The 16604-nt window shown below is 47.2% G+C and overlaps 1 long non-coding RNA gene across 1 annotated transcript; it reads right to left on the bottom strand.

Annotated features, from left to right (window-relative positions):
- Positions 1 to 14243: 14243 nt before the first annotated feature.
- On the bottom strand, positions 14244 to 16394 carry LOC137858131 (uncharacterized). The gene is made up of 2 exons (XR_011097506.1): positions 15971 to 16394; positions 14244 to 15075 (listed from the first exon to the last, which is right to left on the bottom strand). It is a non-coding gene; the product is annotated as an uncharacterized lncRNA (long non-coding RNA).
- Positions 16395 to 16604: the final 210 nt, after the last annotated feature.

Here is a 16604-nt window from a genome sequence, read left to right as displayed (position 1 = left end):
GACTGAACTCAGAGCAACTTTTTTCCTACCCCCCGCAGACACAAGCTGTTCTCCTGACAAAGTCCTGGTGCGGGGACAAATTCAGCACTGCTCCTTTGTGCCTTCCCACCGCTTTCCCAGCTCCCTCTGCTCGTTGACTTGGTGTCTGGCTCCTGGGTGGTTTGGTCTCATATCCTTCTGCTGCAGTAACCAGTACCAGAATGATGCAAATGTAGATTTTGGCACCTACAACTCTATTCCACCTCCCTGGTACACAGTGAGGAGCTCAGAATGACCTTTACACCACTGATGAGCTTCAATCATAATGATTTGTAACTGATTAATGAGATTTTAGATTTGATGTAACATAATATATGAACGCTTTATGCAGATAAATTAAACAGCCTGCAGTCTATCTTATCATGGGGTAGCAACCTCTCCAGGTCCAGTTTATGTCTCGCAGCTGAACGCAGATGTGGACCAGGAGCTCATCAGGCTGCTGGCAGTAGCTGTGACACTGCCTAATTGGATACGAAGCCTGGGGAGGCACAGGCACAGCACAGGACGTGCACCGGCCAGGGCAAAATGCTCTGTCAGCATGGCCATTGCTGCAAGCAGAACGGACGTCTTCCATCAGTCCGAACTTCATATCAAGGATCATTTTCTGGGAAAACATCTTAAGATGGTGCTTTCAACAGCCAGATGAAGTTAAAATGTAAACTGACAAGATCTCTGTCAAGCCAGGAAGGGAGAAGGTCTGTGCAAACTGCTGCTACCTCAGCATCACATTACCTTTTCTTCTGCAGTCCTATTTTTTTTTTGTTCTTATGCACTAATTCAATGTAAATTCGAGTACACATTTACCATTTATGAGCCTTCTCTGCCCACTAAAAGCTGAGAGGCACTGCCTAGCCCCTCAGTACAACAGCAGTGGGCAGAGGCACAAGTTGCCCCATCCCTGCAAGGCCGTGCAGATGCAGCACTGGGAGAGGATTTCCTTTCACGGTGCTGGGCAATATGAGCCACGGTGGGTGCCCAGCTGCACGGGGTGGCTGTGTCTCCCCCAGGAGCAGGGCAGAGCTGCAGGTGCACAGGGGCCAGCCACGGCACGGGGGCACCATCCTGGCCTCCCACCCCCCTGCCCACTGCAGGGGCTCCCCTGCCCCAGGAGAACCCTCCCAGTGCTCACACTGCCAGTGAGAGTAAAGATGGGAAGCAAGGAACACAGTAATGAGGAGGGGAAGAAAAATGGAAGTAAATTGCAGATCTCCATGCATCTTCTTCATGAGAACAGGCCACTGTCCCTGCCATCCAGCATCCCATCAGGTGGGGCATTGCTCGGAGGAAAGAAACCACCCACAGCATGCCAGAGGCACCCGGCCGTGGGGTGGTGCTGATGGGGATCTGCTGCTTGCAGTTCAGCCATTCCAGCACTACGTGGAGGCTCCCAGTAAGTTCACTTTCCATAAATTGTGAGCAATTTAGTAATGGAAGATACAAAACTTCCTCTTCTTCCCAGGAGCTACTGCTCCCGGGTACTTGTACTCTGATCCCAATCGCCTGCATCTTGTGAATCAATAATCCAGGTCATGGCATGTAAGCACAGGGAACTTCCCTCACCACGCCAACACAGAGCCAGCCATCACCGTTATCACTGTCATATCGCAGCCCAGCAAGGAGGAGTGCTGGTCCCACGGAGGCTCAGTTCCTGCCAGATTGCCTGTTTTTCCCATTACTTGCCCCATCATTTTTGTAGTGTTTCTTAGAGTTACACTCAGTGCTTGATTTATCCTCTGTTCGTTTAATAACAAATGATTATGTGTCTTCTAACCGTGATTTATAACGATGAATCACCTTCTCCCTGAAAATGCTTGCACGGTACGTGCAGCCCTCCACATTTATAAATCTGAAGTGTTGTTCTGCGCTTGGCAGGACCGCTCCGAATTGTCTCGCCGTTGCTGTGACCATCAGAAAAGTCAGCAAGAGAATGTGTGGATGGTGCAGACTTTGCTAATCGGGGAGTCTGTCAGAGGGCTCGATGCAACCAGGGTGAATCAGCACCAGCCAATCGATAATTATCAGTTATTGATTTACTAATTAATCTATATTCTTACTGGAAGACACGGGTTGTGCTTCAGAGACCTCTGAGTGCTGCTTCTCTCCTAGCACCAGCGTGTGGGCAGCCCTTTGCCCTCCTGTGGGCCGGGCAGACCCTCGGTGCAAACCCAGCCCCAGGAGCTCTGTCCTGGCTCACTCGGGGCAGGGTCCCCAGGAAAGCTCACGCAGAGCACTGCTTGCTAGGGGCACTTGCAGGGGTCTCAGGGGAACCTCAGCGTGCCCAAACCTGCAAAGCTCCCCGAGTTTCCCATAGCCTGACCACAAGGGGGGTGTTGCTAATTTCTCCTGCAGTTTTAAATGGTCTCCTTGCAGTGCAGAGGGACAGATCCAGGTGTCTGTGCACGCACCCCGCTCCGTTTGGGAGACCCCAGGGCACCCACGGCATGGGGTGGCCGACCAAAGAGCTGGTGCAGAGGGGGCTGGTGGCCCTGCAGGTGCCACAGGGCTTCACCATGCTGCTGACACCTATGGTTGGGCACCTCAGTCCCATCTCCCGGGGGGGGGTTAACAGTAAAAACATTACTTCTGGCAGATTGTTTGTCCCTCTGTAGGATCTTACCTCAGAAATGTTTTTAATGAGCTAACTAGCTAAATGAAAACACTTTATTTTTAGCCTTTATGGTTGTTCCATATAATAAATCTGGGAATGAATACATCACTTTTCCATTTTATGTTCCTTCAGACATTGATAACTGTAATTTCCATTTTAAAGAGCATATTTAAGGATATTTCTTGCGTCTCCTTTTGAACTGTGCTGTTAAGACCATACAACCACTTAACAGGTCACAGCCAACGTTTTTAGAGCACATGTAAATAAAATAAAGGCCAACACAACTGAAGGAGCCAAGACTAGAATCATGCATTTAGAAGCTGATTGTTTGCCTTCAGCAGTAGTGAGGAGTTTCCGTGTAGCTTTAAAGTTTAGCACCCTACACAAAGCACATTAAAGCACTTCTCACAAGGACCAAAGTTGTGGGGAAATGTTTTAAGCCTGGGTTTCTAAGAAAAACCACAGGGTCTGGGAAGTGGGCACTGAGAAAAACCTCTTCCCTGTGTCTCACAGGTGTTTTTTTTCTGGCAATAAAGGAGAATCCAGAAAGAATGGTTATTTCAACTGCTCTTTTGTTTAAGAAATATTAAAATTTGACAGATTGTTCCAGGAATTGGAACAATTGTTGCAAGAAACTGTGTTTTAAAAGGGCAAACAACACCAGCTTCAAAGCAAGAGAAGGCCGTGTACCTGCACAGGGTGTTTCAGCTGGGTGCCGGCCGGGGCCGGGCTGAGCCGTGCCAGGACTCCTGCCCCTGGGCGCTGGGAGCAGTGTCCTGCTCCTGTCCCCAGCCCAGCCGGGGTGGGACAGCTCCGTGCCAGGGGCACAATGCCTCCCGCTGTACGCCGTGAAGACGCGTCCGAAGCCAGACACCTCCTGAGTTCAGCAGGAACCATCTTACCCATCCTTACTCAGCATCCCCAGCGCCTCCTGCCCCGCGGCAGGCAGCAGCAGAGATGTGGGGATGGCAGCGGGTGCAGGGCAGCGAGCCGTGCCCCTGGGAGCTGCTGCCTGCAGCCGGTTCTGCTCAGCCCCAGCGTGGCCGTAGAGAAAGCACGGCCTTCCCTCGAGCATGGCTGTAAAGCACGGCCTTCCCTCGCAAGCAGGAGGGCTGGTACCACAATCTTCCCCCCTGGCCAGAGGCTGTCACCCCGCCTGTGTGCAGGGTCTTATCGCTGCAGGCAGACCCCGTGGGCAGGGGTAGCGATGGGTACAGCCTGCAGGGGCTCCGGGCTGTGACAGCCAGCACCAGAGGGGCATCAGCTCTGGGGTCGCAGAAATGAGCTTCCTCGTCCTCAGGTTTTGGAGCTGCTGGAGGACAAATTGCACCAGAGGCGATCATTTCCTCGTACAGAAGTGCCGCTATGAATGAGGAAAGGGTCTGTGCCTTGGCAGTGGTGCCAGCAGGCAGGGAGGGGAGCTGTGACAGCTCTTCATGCTGGGTGATTCTGGAGGCAGCGTTTCTGGCAGCCTGGTGCTGGCGGCACAGCAGCAGCAGCACACCCAGCCCCTGCCCACGTCGTTGTGCTGCCCCGGCTGTGTGATGGCACTGCCCGATCCCCCGCGCTCCCCTCCACCGAGAGCTGCATGCGGCTGCGCTGCGGGAGCTTTCTGAGCCCCATCTTCCCTTTTCCTCCATCACTTGGCCTCTCAGCGGTGCTGCCCTGCCTCCAGGCTGGCCTCCAGGTGCGCCAGGCAGAGCTGTAAATTCAGCCCTCCCTTCTCTCAAGTAACATGAACATTAATGCATCCCCGAAATGCATAATGCATCAGTTTTATTTCAACTGATAAATAAAGGCACAGTTCTTAGAGATTCAAGCTGTTATTTTTTTTTCTCCTGGCTTGAAGCTTTAGAAGAGCGTTTGGGAAGTGTATTTAATCCATCCAGTGCAGTCTCAAGAGAATCAAGGCTTCAGGTGTAATTCTATGCTGATGCTCGCCTGAGCCTATAAAGCACCAGCACTTCTGACGCAGCCCAGAGACAGCAGCCTTGATGCTGGAAGAGCATTTGCAGAACGAGCGAGACTTAAAATGATTAATGAGTGCCAGGCACCCGGGGCAGAAGAAGCCGTGCCACCCGCTGGGCTGACCCTTTGCTGCAGAGCCCAGGCACTCCTCCTGCCCAGGCCCTGCACGCCGTGGTGTGGCGCTTGGCTCTGGGCTGACGGTGGCAGGAGCCCCAGCAAGGTCTGTCCATCTGGCCAGGAGACCCGTTGTGATGCCCCAAAGAGGGTCTGGGGCAGGCCGTGGCTGGTCAGTGGGGTGCGGATGGCACCACCCTCAGTCCCAGCAGGGCTCCATAGGGTCCCCCCCATGTCCCCGTGTCCAGGCGCAGGGCACAGGGTGGCTGCAGCAGCTTGGAGCGGGGACGGCCGCCCTCCTGCCTCGTGCGGGGTGCTGTGAGTCGTGTGCTGGATGCCATCGTCCCATCATCCTGGGAAAACATGAGCACCTGGGGAACAGTTAATTACTGGCACTGCTAATTAATTAGCTCTACGTATTGCTTTTCATCTTGGGTGGAACTCAGATGATAAATCGTGCGTTTGAACCTGCAAATCCATTACAACTAATAGAATTGTAAAAGCTTTTTCTCTCTAGCTATTATTCTATACCGAATGGCCTGCTCACAAACAGAACATAAACGTAATTAATTTTCATCACAGTGGCAACTTTTACTATTGCAATGGTCACGAGTATCCAGGCTTCTTATTACAGCAGTCTTTTTTATTTACATTTATTTGTGAGCTAATTATAATGTTCCCTGTGTTCTTTGGGGAGCAGGGAACCATTCACAATCACGCTTTATTTGAGGACTTTTAACAGCCATTTTTAATTAGGAGTTCTCAGTGAACACATTTGCAGGCCGGTGGTCCCTGCATCACCCTTTGCCACGTCCTGTCACCAGCAAGAAAGGACGAGGTCAAATACGCTTCAGCTGTGCTCAGAAAGAGTAAGAACACCCATGGATGGCAGAGAGGGACTCAAAGGGAGAGAAATGCCAACTGGAAAGGAAAACAGTGAAGCTGTATGGAGAAAGCAGGATTATAACACAGAAGAAAAGTGACAAGCTCGGGCTCTGGGTCTTCAGGAGAGGAGAGCAGGGCCCCTCTGAGGCAGACTGCGGCTCAGACCCACGCACTGCGGGCATTAAATGCTTCTTCACCAGGGCCCCAGCCCACTGAAAAACGCTGTGCTATCATCAGCACATCTGCCCTGCACCTTATTATTAACAGGTTTTCCTACAGCTTCTGGACAGGGCTGCAGCAGAGTTACACTCCCTCTTCCACATAAATTGGAGCTGGTGTGTTTATTACCCGAATCACGCCGGATAAGTTGCTCATCATATCTCATTAGAAAGTCATCTTTAAACAAGGTCTGTTATTTCCCTTGACTCCTTTTTGGTGTTCTAGATTTACACAGTGCTGTTCCTGCTTTATTTTTTGTTTTCAGGCTAGAAAGACTCATCTACTTAAGCATGATTTGCTAATTTTGCAGAATCATAAATATCTACGAAAAATGCTGAATATTCTTGCTGGGTTGATTTTTGAATGCATTAGCGTTGGCCCATGTATGTTTGCCTACTGTGGCTCTCAGAGAGGCTAGCAGGGCTTTCAGTCGTTGTTTATGGCTGACACCATGGTTGGTCAGCCACCACCTTTATGCCAATAAATACACAAATAAGTCAGGTGGAACGGTTCCTGAAAACTTCACAATTCACAATTAATAATAAAAAAAAAAAAAAAAAAAAAAAAGGAATTGTTTTGCAATGTTAGAGATTGTGGAAGGCAATGTGAGGCTGGGAGTGCAGATGTGTGTTCGTGGCACAGGATACCCACTGCCGTGCGGCGACTGCAGCGACTGGCATTCAGGGCAGGCTGCTGGCAGCTCGGGGCGGAGGGCGCGCACCCTACTCAGTGCTCGCCCTGCTCTGCTCACCTTCCCTCCCTGCCCAGGAAATGCCACTTGTGACTGAAATTCAGAAGGAAGATGACGTATCGCCTGATATTCCTTTGCAGCCTGGAAATGCATTTGTGTCAAAGATCAAGCGTTCCAAGATAAAATTACTCTATATATAGGTAGCTATATGTAATTTCCCCAAGGAATATTTAGATGAGATGCTTTTAACAGAAATGTATTTATAGTAAGGAAAACATGCCTGCCTATTTTTAGTATTGTAGCAAAGGGGGAAGAAAGACAAAAAATATTAAAACACTAAAATAATGAAGAGCACGCTGAGTTATTGGTTTGGAAGATAACCACATTCACACAAATTAGAAGGAAAATTGGCTTGCTTTATTTTTGGGAAGCCCACGCTGACAAACTCATCCAGAGAATACATTTGGGGAAAAATGCATCATTTTACTTCTACAGAGAGAAATGATCAGAAGGTGATGGTTAATTCAGGTTCTGAACTAAACCTGAAGCTGTTGTCTCTGACTGGAAGTGATGAGCACTGAAACCAGCCAAACACACCTCCCAGCACACTGCTCGCCCACCAGTCCCAGTTGGGACTGGCACGGCCAACCCAGGGCCTGCCCGCAGCACTGGAGGGTCCTGTGTCTGTGCTCAGCCCTCCAGGATGGGATTGGGAAGGACAATACAACCCATCGTTCACTTGCGGTCCCATTTAACCTAGCACTGTGAAGTCCACCATTAAACATGTCACCGAGCACCACATCTACATGCTTTTTGGAGATCCCTAGGGATTGTTTACTCAGCTGCCTTCCAGGACCACATGAAGCAGCCATAAAGCCACCGAGGCAGGAGCAGGGCGCAGGGGATGCCTGAGGCAGCCAGGTGTGTGCATCACTGCCCACACACTGCTCCCATGAGTCGAGCACCTTCTGGGGGGACAAACGTGCTAACCAGTGCCCAGAACCCACCTGCCTCCCTCCAACTGCATTGCTACTAGCACTGGATGTAACCCCGTGTAGAGGGCATTCATTAATTTCATTAATTACTGGGGGCACAGCAGTGTGCACCGTGCTGCAGGATGGGGTGAGCATTTATGGGCAGGAGCCAGACTTCCAACAGCAGCCGTAGTGCTGCTGCAGAGTGCAGCTGACCGAAAGCAGAGCTGGCCAAATATTTAAAGAGTGAACACACATTTAGATTAATCACAGCATTTGTGGAGTTGTAATGAACGTGCTGGAGCCTTTAGACTGAGAAAGAAAAATGAAAAGCAAATAAATAATAATCAAAATGGTTTATTTTTATGGTGATATCTGTTTCAATGTTCATTGTGAAATGTTTGTTGTCCTCTTCTTAATACTATTTAAGGTTTTTAAGCTTAACACATGTAAGTAGGGCAGGATTTGTTGCCCAGGCTCACAGCCACCCCAGTCCGTCCAACTTGTGAGTGAGCTGCCCAGAAATGTGACTGCTTGGCCTGCAGGTGAAGCACAGGAAGAAAGATTAAATGGTTTTGATTATATATGCTTCAAAATAAGTTACCAACAGCAAAATGACTCTGAAGCATGCAGAAAGGTATAGAATTAATTAAATTTGATGTAGCATTTTGAAGTAGTTACCATGTCTGGAGCCATAAGTGGCTATCCTTTTTTTGTGTTCATTTAGGATGAGCTATAAGGATTAATTAGACATTAGAGGTAAAATCCATATCATGAAATAACACACAAAACAAATATTACAGACACACAAAAAACTCATATTTTTTCCCCTTATATCTTCTTTCCAGTTCTTTCCTTCCTAGCATGCTTTTGCTTTCCAGATTACCCGTTCCGCCTGCAATTAGTTTAATTTATGTAGCAATAATCAGCTCTCTCAGATGCCATTCTACAATGCAAATTTTCCCTTCCAATCCAAAAACTGAAATCAAGGTCTTAGAGGAGAGGTCTGTGAAGAAGACACGTGGATACCAGCCCAAAGCAATGAATTTGTCCATTTCGGTCTCAAACCACGAGCCGGGACACGCTGGTCAGTGCGGGGTCAGTGGGGCTGAGGTGCCAGCACTGAGGATTTGGAGACAAGCCCCCGCAGTGCCCCAGGCTGAATGCAGTGGCCCTGCCCCTGGGGTACGGCTGTGTGGGGGCTGCCTGGTGTCAGGCAGCCTGCCCGGGCCCCAGGTTTTGCGAGGAGCTCCGAACGCCTCCTGGGCTCCTCAGGCCATCAGCACGCTCGCTGAGAATGAAAGAGACAAATGCAGAGCGCCTGGTGTGGAATTCAACGCGTGTAGACACAGTGTCACTACAGCTTACTGTATGCACAGAGAATAAAAGGGCTGGGAAAATGCAAGGCAGACAGTGTCCCCGGCACAGAAGGGCTGGGTTTGGCCACTGCAGGATGCGCACCCTGTGGGAAGGGGCAGCCTGCGCTCGGGGAACGGGACTGGGCCTTTTCCAGATTCCCCTGGCATACTGAAAGAGGGACAGGGGTGAATCGTTAGGTGCTTAAGCTCAGCTGAATCCTTTAAAACTCCATCCATTTTTGTAAACAGGTTCTACACAGAATTAATACTAGCACATCTGTGATACACTTTTTTTTTATTAAACAGCTGGTTCCGAAAATCAAGAGCTCAGTAGCAAAATCAATCTCTCTGAAAAGTTTCTTCTTTATTCACATATTCCTAGACTCGGAAATGAATGCTATCCCTCCAGCTTTTGAAGTGTGATTTCTCCCTTCCTTTCTTTTTCAAAGCTCGGTGAAAGAAATAACTCAAGGGATTTTTGTCATAGTTTTGTTTTGTGTTTTTTTTTTTCCTATTTATTTCCCTTTTTTTTTTTTTTTTTTTTCTAACTTTGAAGAAAGTACAATTGAGCCAATACCAGGAAAAAATATCCATGAGTAGATGAAAGAAAAAAAAAATAAGAAAATCTCATTATTGGGCAGAAATGTAAATACCAACGGGAATACAGCAGAATGGAAAGAAATCGAAAAGAATATGAGCTCGCCATTTCTCTTTGTTTCCTTTTCACAGTACAAGAAGTTTCCCTCTGCACGCTTTTATCAGAGCCGCAGCCTTGGCTGGAGGTTGCAGCGCAGGGCAAGCCCCAGCCCTGAGGCAGGCAGCGAGCACAGGGGCTGCACACTGGGTGCTGCAGGGCACGGGCGATGCCCAGCGCGTTGCAGCTGCTGCCTGTTTGCCCTCGCCCCGCATGTCCCTGCAATTCCTCTGTTCGCAGCACGTCCACAGTCTCTGGCCAGCAGCAGGGTCATTTCACTGGTATATAGCATCTTTTAGAAACACCATTTATTTCCCTGACCTTTGCCATGTGATGTAAATCCATCAGCACAGCCGTGTGGGTCCCCACGTGTCCTTGTTCCCGGGATGCAGCAGTGGACACCAGGACAAACTGCCTGCATCAGGGACAAAGCCCGCGGGCACTCCTGGGAGCATCCCCCTGGCAGCACAGCCCTGTCTGGGTGAACGGCTCCTGGGCAGCCTGCCCCGGTCAGCAACCGAGCCCACGTTCCTAACGGCAGCATGGCCCTGGTCTGTGGCGTGTTTTATGACTTGGTTGTCATTTTTCCAGAAAGATATTGTTTTAATCAGATTATTTTTAATGAGGCCAACATTGCTAAGCCCAGTTTAAACAGAAAGTGCATATTGACTCGATGCTAGAAATGCTTGTTTGTTTTATTGGTGTTATATTACTATTATTATATTATTATTATATTATTAGTATCATATTAACGAATTATTCTTATATGATTGATATATTATTATATTGATGTATATTAATGAATATTAATGAATATTACATAACAAACATTATATTATGACTACATTAATATATCCATGAATTTATTTTCCTGGACTCAGGGCTCTGTGTCCTACTCACTCCACATGTACAGGTTTGCAACAGTATTTAAGAGTTCTACACATGTAGGGCTGCTGCCTGCTCTTGAGCCTAAATATCTCCTTACCCAGAAGTGCACGACCTGCACCAGCCTGAGGGAGCACAGTGTTTTCAAGGCAGTGCACAGCCGAACCTGGACTCAACGCCTGTGTTTGCCCTCTCAAATCCAACGTCCCAGGTCTGTCCTCTGGCATGAGCTGGCATGCCACGGCCGATGCCCATACCTTTAAAACCTCTCACCCTTCAAAACAGAATGGCTGCATTCAGTCTGCTGGGCTTTTCCTTTGGCTTGATTTGAATCCCAATCCATGGCCAAGGGGTTTGCAGCAGTGCTAGAGAGACACACCAAGCCCAGAGCGGGGAGCTGTATCAGGAAACCGGCCTTTTCTCCCAGTATTAGATAGAGCAGGACTGGGCTTCTACCTGGTTATTTAATTTCCATGAAGAAAATGGATTTTTGACAAGATACCCTTATCACTCATTGGTGCATAGATTCAGCAGGCAAGGAGATGAGGATGAGTGATGCACCATCACCCCACGTTTGTGAGTGCCCACCAAAGCCCACATCCCAAACCCCATTGTCCCAGTACCACAGCAGAGACCTTGCTCAGCCAAAATTGGCTCAGAGATATAATGCTGTCTTCAAGAGGGGCAGTGCTTGAACACTGGCTGAGGCAGGGATGTTCAGTGCCCCCACTACTGCAAAAAGCAGATGCAGCTGAGATGCCTCCCCTCGCTACAGGAGCCGCCCTCCCATGGGCAGTGATTTGTGGCTCAGCATGGTGCCAGGGGTGCAGGGCTGCCCTCCAGGTGTGGGCTACTCCAGTGCCTTTTTATAAGTCTGAAACAGTGAACTGTTAACTGGAAAGAGGTTTTTGACTTCGGACTTTCCCAAGCATTTCCTTTGTTGGGGTAAATGTGGTGCTTATCAATGTAAGGCTCATAACATTTGTGCCAAAGCCTCACCTCACACAGCAGCACTGGACACATTATATGCAAGGGTCAGATGTACAATTTACGTCTATTTTGCTTGTATCGAGCAAGTGGTAACCATTTAGAGAAAGCATATAAAATATTTGAAATTACTGCTGTCAGGAAATTAATGAGACATTTTCTTACTCCATTTCAGCAGCTATAAGACTTCTGTTCTACATTTCACTGACAAAGGTTGTTACATTTAATAGTCAAAAAGAAGGCAGATCAGGTAATGTATAGATGAAGGTAATTGTATTCATATGATTTAGGATAATAATTTAAGGAAAGGGGAATAAACTGTGAGACATAGAGCCTGTAATTCTGCAGCATAATTTTATTATTGCCTACTGAAATTGGCTTCATCTCAGTTACTTTAGCCCTTAGAAAGTTTGAACAGATGGCATCCCTTGCTCTAACTGTATATCTAATTTAGTTTGCATGACTTTTTGATTAGGTATATTTGAATTAATGGGCTTCTCTAAGTTTGTTACATCATCATGTTAATAGTGTTTAAAAGATGGTCATATGTATCAGTTCTCCATTGGCCAGGAGTCCATAGAAAATGAAGCTTACCACAAAAAAAAAAAAAAAAAAGTGGTGCTGAACAGTGAAATGACTCTACTAGGGCTAAATAGATTCATCCTTTCTAAATTTGTTGTAGCTTTTTGCTACCCAGCCTACGTATCAAGGGAAGTGAATGGTAGCTAGAAGACTGATTAATCATTGTATCATGCATGTCATTATTGCATCAGTATGAAAAGAAATCAACATTCTCTGAATCTTTAGCAAATATATATATATATATATATATATATATATATATATATATATAAAATAAAATCAGATATTGCTTTTTAGATATTAAAAAACAATAAGGAGTCAACCTTCCTGTTTTCTTTTGGAAAAGAAAATTCTCAAATAAGAAGTGCTTTATCAGTCACCCACAAGGACTTAGGTTTAGGCTGCAAGCATATTTTCTGACTGATACGGCTTTGAAAGGAGGCAGACATGAAATACTGAGATGCAGTGTGGAATACTTGAAGTTGTTTGCATCTTCCCAAGGTCCAAATGCTCTGTTTAATTGCTAGAGTTGGTCACACTGCAGAGTGGTTTTCCTGAACATCTGTTCAGCCCAGACAGCTGCTGCATTTCAGCCTGACCATGTCCCTTCCTATGCAGTAGTCACAAACACCAATAAAAGTAGGTCTCTCTTCCCAGAAAAGTCTGAGGAATGGATTATTTATATGCAAATGCTCATCCGTATCTGCATGCAAACAAGGGTTTTTGTGGCTAATGAGTATTCTCTTATGTTATTTTTGCTGCATCTTAGAAGTAGGGTTGAAGAAACACAATCATGTGCTGAAGCATACATCATCAGTAGTGAGCAGTTAGTGCAGCACCGAGCAGCTGTCATGAGCAAATTTCATTCAACTACTTTGCTTTTGTTGTTTTTCCCCCCATGTTTTTAAGGCTGTTTTATCTCTAGATATCTCTATATATGTTACAGAGAATTTCAATCAGTCATCTCACAGCGGTTATTCAGCAACCCATTAAACTGATGCAAGATGTCTCTGTTCACAAGGCCCACAGGCTCAAAGCTTTCACAGTCTGAGGGGGCTAGGTTATTTTATTTTATTTTATTTTATTTTATTTGGCAAACAAGGGAAAGATCTTCCCTTTCCATCTTGGCCAGCCTGGCACCACTCCCGGCTGCAGTTTCTCTGCCTGCTGCTCCCTGGGGAAGCACACAGTGCAGCAGCACACGCCAGAAGCACTTGGAGGGTAAATCATTTAAGGGAGCTTTTGCTTTCGGGGCCTTCTCCCTCCTGAGCAGCACGGCAGCAGGTGCCACACCTCGAGGGTCTCCTGGTGCTCCCCATGCCCTGCAGAGCACAGGAGGCCAGCGGCCTTGGGGCAGGAGGAGCTGACCCACTGTCCCTCCTCCCTGAGGAATCGCTTCCTGTGCCGTGCTCCAAACGTGCTCTGTGGTGTCCCCACACCACCCTCCTCATGTCCTCTTTGTGCCTCTGCCAGGCCGCAGGGAGCCGGGCGCTGCAGGCCCGAGGCCCGGCCATGGCTGCGGCCTGGGCGCCCATGGGCCCTGTAGAACAAGGCACCGCCTGCCGCCACAGCTGGGCACACGGCCTGCCCGGCTCACAGCTTGGCCCTGCAATGTTCAAAAAAGCCACAAGTTCGATTCCCTTACCTCCCCCCCAGCCCAATAAAAAGTTCATAATTTCAAAAGGTTAAACTAAATGAGGAGAAAAGAAGACTTGAAGTGTTTCCAGGTGCCGTGGATCAGAAATGTCCTCTCCGCTCGTTTTAAATGAAAGCAGAACTGCAGAGCTCTCCTCAGCTCTCCTCTGCCTGATCTTACCTGCACCATGCTACAGGCTCTCACAGACAGCACTTCCACATATGCTGTGGAAATTTAGGATTTGTGCCTCATTGCTATCAAAGCTTTACGGATATTGCCTAACAAATTAGAGTAACAAGACAACATGATAAAAATAAGCTATAACAGTAAGCAATTAATGTTTCCATAAGACTTGCCTTTCAATGTGAATTATCTGAAGGTTTAATTTTACAACAGCATCTCCTATAAATAAAGCTAAAATTGGGACATAGTAGGCAGTGGCTCTGTATTATGTTTCTTCTTTATTTTGAGTTTAATTATTATTTATTTATTATTTTTTCTAATCTGTGTTGTGTTTTGGTTTTGTCTGAAATGGCAGTATGTTTTGTTTAAATTGGCAGTATGTCTTAAGGACAGAGTCACTGTAGGAAGTGAAGTAGGTAGTAAATCTACATATAAGTACTGTGTCACTGTTTTATCAGTCCTCACGGTCGAGAAAGACAGTGCTGGAGTGGGCAGAGGAGCAGTTAGTGCCCACAGACAGGGGCTAAGCAGGAGTAGAGGCTTCAGGACCATAAGCAGCTTTCACTGGACACTTCAGAACCCTTTTCAGCTAAACATATCTACATACTTGTCCAACAAGACCACATAAAGCAGGACAGAAAGGATTGTCCTCATACATATCACATATGACATCACTTGCCACAGGTGTGGTAGGTTTCATGCAACATTTTCTCTCCCAAATACATCTCCCAGTTGGTAGGATGTCTCTTAGCCGGACAAATCTCTCTATGAAGTTCTGAGCTTATCTTCACATTATGCAGGAGATTTTGATCAGCTCAATGAAAGTATTATAGAATTCAAAAGTTTGCTTTTGTCATTTGTCCCGAGTCATCCGTGTGGAGCGGTTTGGCAATGTCGCAGCTGGCCAAGCAGCAGCTGAAGGAGCATCCTTCCTGGTGGGGTTGTCAGGAGGTTACCTCAGTCTGCCACAGATGGATGATTGTCTGTGTCTCCTGCAGACCTTCACAGTGATGTTACCCATAAAGTTCTGTGGGATGATTCTGCAGCCAACAGCCAGCAGTACCTTGGGGCAGTAACGTTGTGAGCCTATTCTGGGATTTCTACTCATGGTGCTGCTCAGCACCAGCCCCACCTGCTCTGGCTGTGCTGCTCCGTGTGCTCAGCAGGGCTGAAGCTACACCGACAGGGAATTTCTCTACTGTTTCAACCCTCCCTTGAATCATCCATGCTGATATGTCTGTTTGTAGGTCTCCTGCACATAAGTAAAATAAAGTAATTAAAATAAAATAAAATAAAATAAAATAAAATAAAATAAAATAAAATAAAATAAAATAAAATAAAATAAAATAAAAAAAGTAATTAAAAACAAACAAACAAACCCAGTAACATATCCAAAATACCCTGAGGCTTTCCTACATGGCCCAAAAGTGATGGAATAAAGTTAGCAGCGTATTTCTGCTCTCTTTTCTCAGTATTGAGCAGATTTGACAGCACTGAGTATCTCCAGCTCACCATCCACAAGACGAGTTGTGAGGCAGGCTGTGGTGCTGCTGTGCAGTGATTTTATCGGCTTGACCTTGCACCCTGTTGAGAAGATGTCCAAATGATAAAGCAGCCCCATCAATAATTCAGGGTGGATGCTGTGTGCACTGCCTGCATGAAAGAAGCTGCAGCGATGGATGGGCACAAGCAGGAGGGAGCACATCTGCAGGCAGGATGGGCTGCTCCCCCCAGCCAGAGGGCACCGGGAGCAGCCCCCAGCATCACCGGTGCAGTGATGCCAGCAGTCGTGCCTTCAGAAATACTGGTTATGGGACAGAAAAAGCACAAATCTGCTATTGCCTTTGCATCTGCCATTGATCGTCAGGCTAGCTGGGACAAGCAACTGCAGGGCTATACTGACCAATTTATCTTGCCTTAAAGCATTTTTGCATTTTGATGCTAATGAGTTATGAAACCTGTAATTAGTCTATATCATTCATCATTAAGCTTGTCACTTAGCCTTTAAATGGAAAGGTTCTATTTGTTGTATATGCTATTTAGGTAATGAATATTTATTTTGATTTGATTATAATTATTTTATCTAGAAGGTGTCCCTCTGTTAAGGCGCTTAGAAGGCTACATATGCAATTAAGAAGAGCACAAACCTGTAAATGCAAATCCTAATAGCATAACATGTAAGAAGCAGATAACAACAGAAGTGGAAGATTTGCTTTAGGAAAAATAAATAAATAAATAAATATTTATATATAATGCCAAAATATCAAGGTAGTTACGCAGCTGCTGCATGAGGCAGTGGCTGGGATGGATCCTGTGTGCTGCAGAAACCCAGCTGCGGGTCCCAGCCGTGGGCAGCACCTGGGACCCAAGAACCTATCTCGTTTGCCCCCCCTGTACAGCTGGAGCCTATCTGCTTTTTGCTTCCCTTTTCCTCTGCTGCACTGGTGCACCCAAGAAGATGTCTTCAAAAGAGCTAACTGCAGTCTGCCAGTTTGTCGGGCTGGGAGGGGATTCAGCCAGGACAGGATTTTACCACGCCCTTGCTTAAGCCGACAGTTCCCTCTCTATAGCAGAAGCTGTGAGACTGCTGTTCCCTGCAGTGCTGTGGTCTCGCTTGTCAGGCTTTGCACCACGCAGGCAGCAGAGCCCAGGGGCTCTTCTGGACGCTGGCTGGAGCCTGGGATGCTTGGTGTGACACCTGAGCATCACAGGAGTTTGCCAGCAAGCCTTACAGCAGCCGTTGTGTTGGCTTTACGCTGCCGCTGCCTCCTGATTTTAAAG

Source organism: Anas acuta, chromosome 5, assembly GCF_963932015.1.
Source record: "Anas acuta chromosome 5, bAnaAcu1.1, whole genome shotgun sequence".
Lineage (NCBI taxonomy): Eukaryota > Metazoa > Chordata > Aves > Anseriformes > Anatidae > Anas > Anas acuta.
The sequence above is the reverse complement of the archived record's forward strand: the minus strand, read 5'-3'. Positions and strand labels throughout refer to the sequence as shown.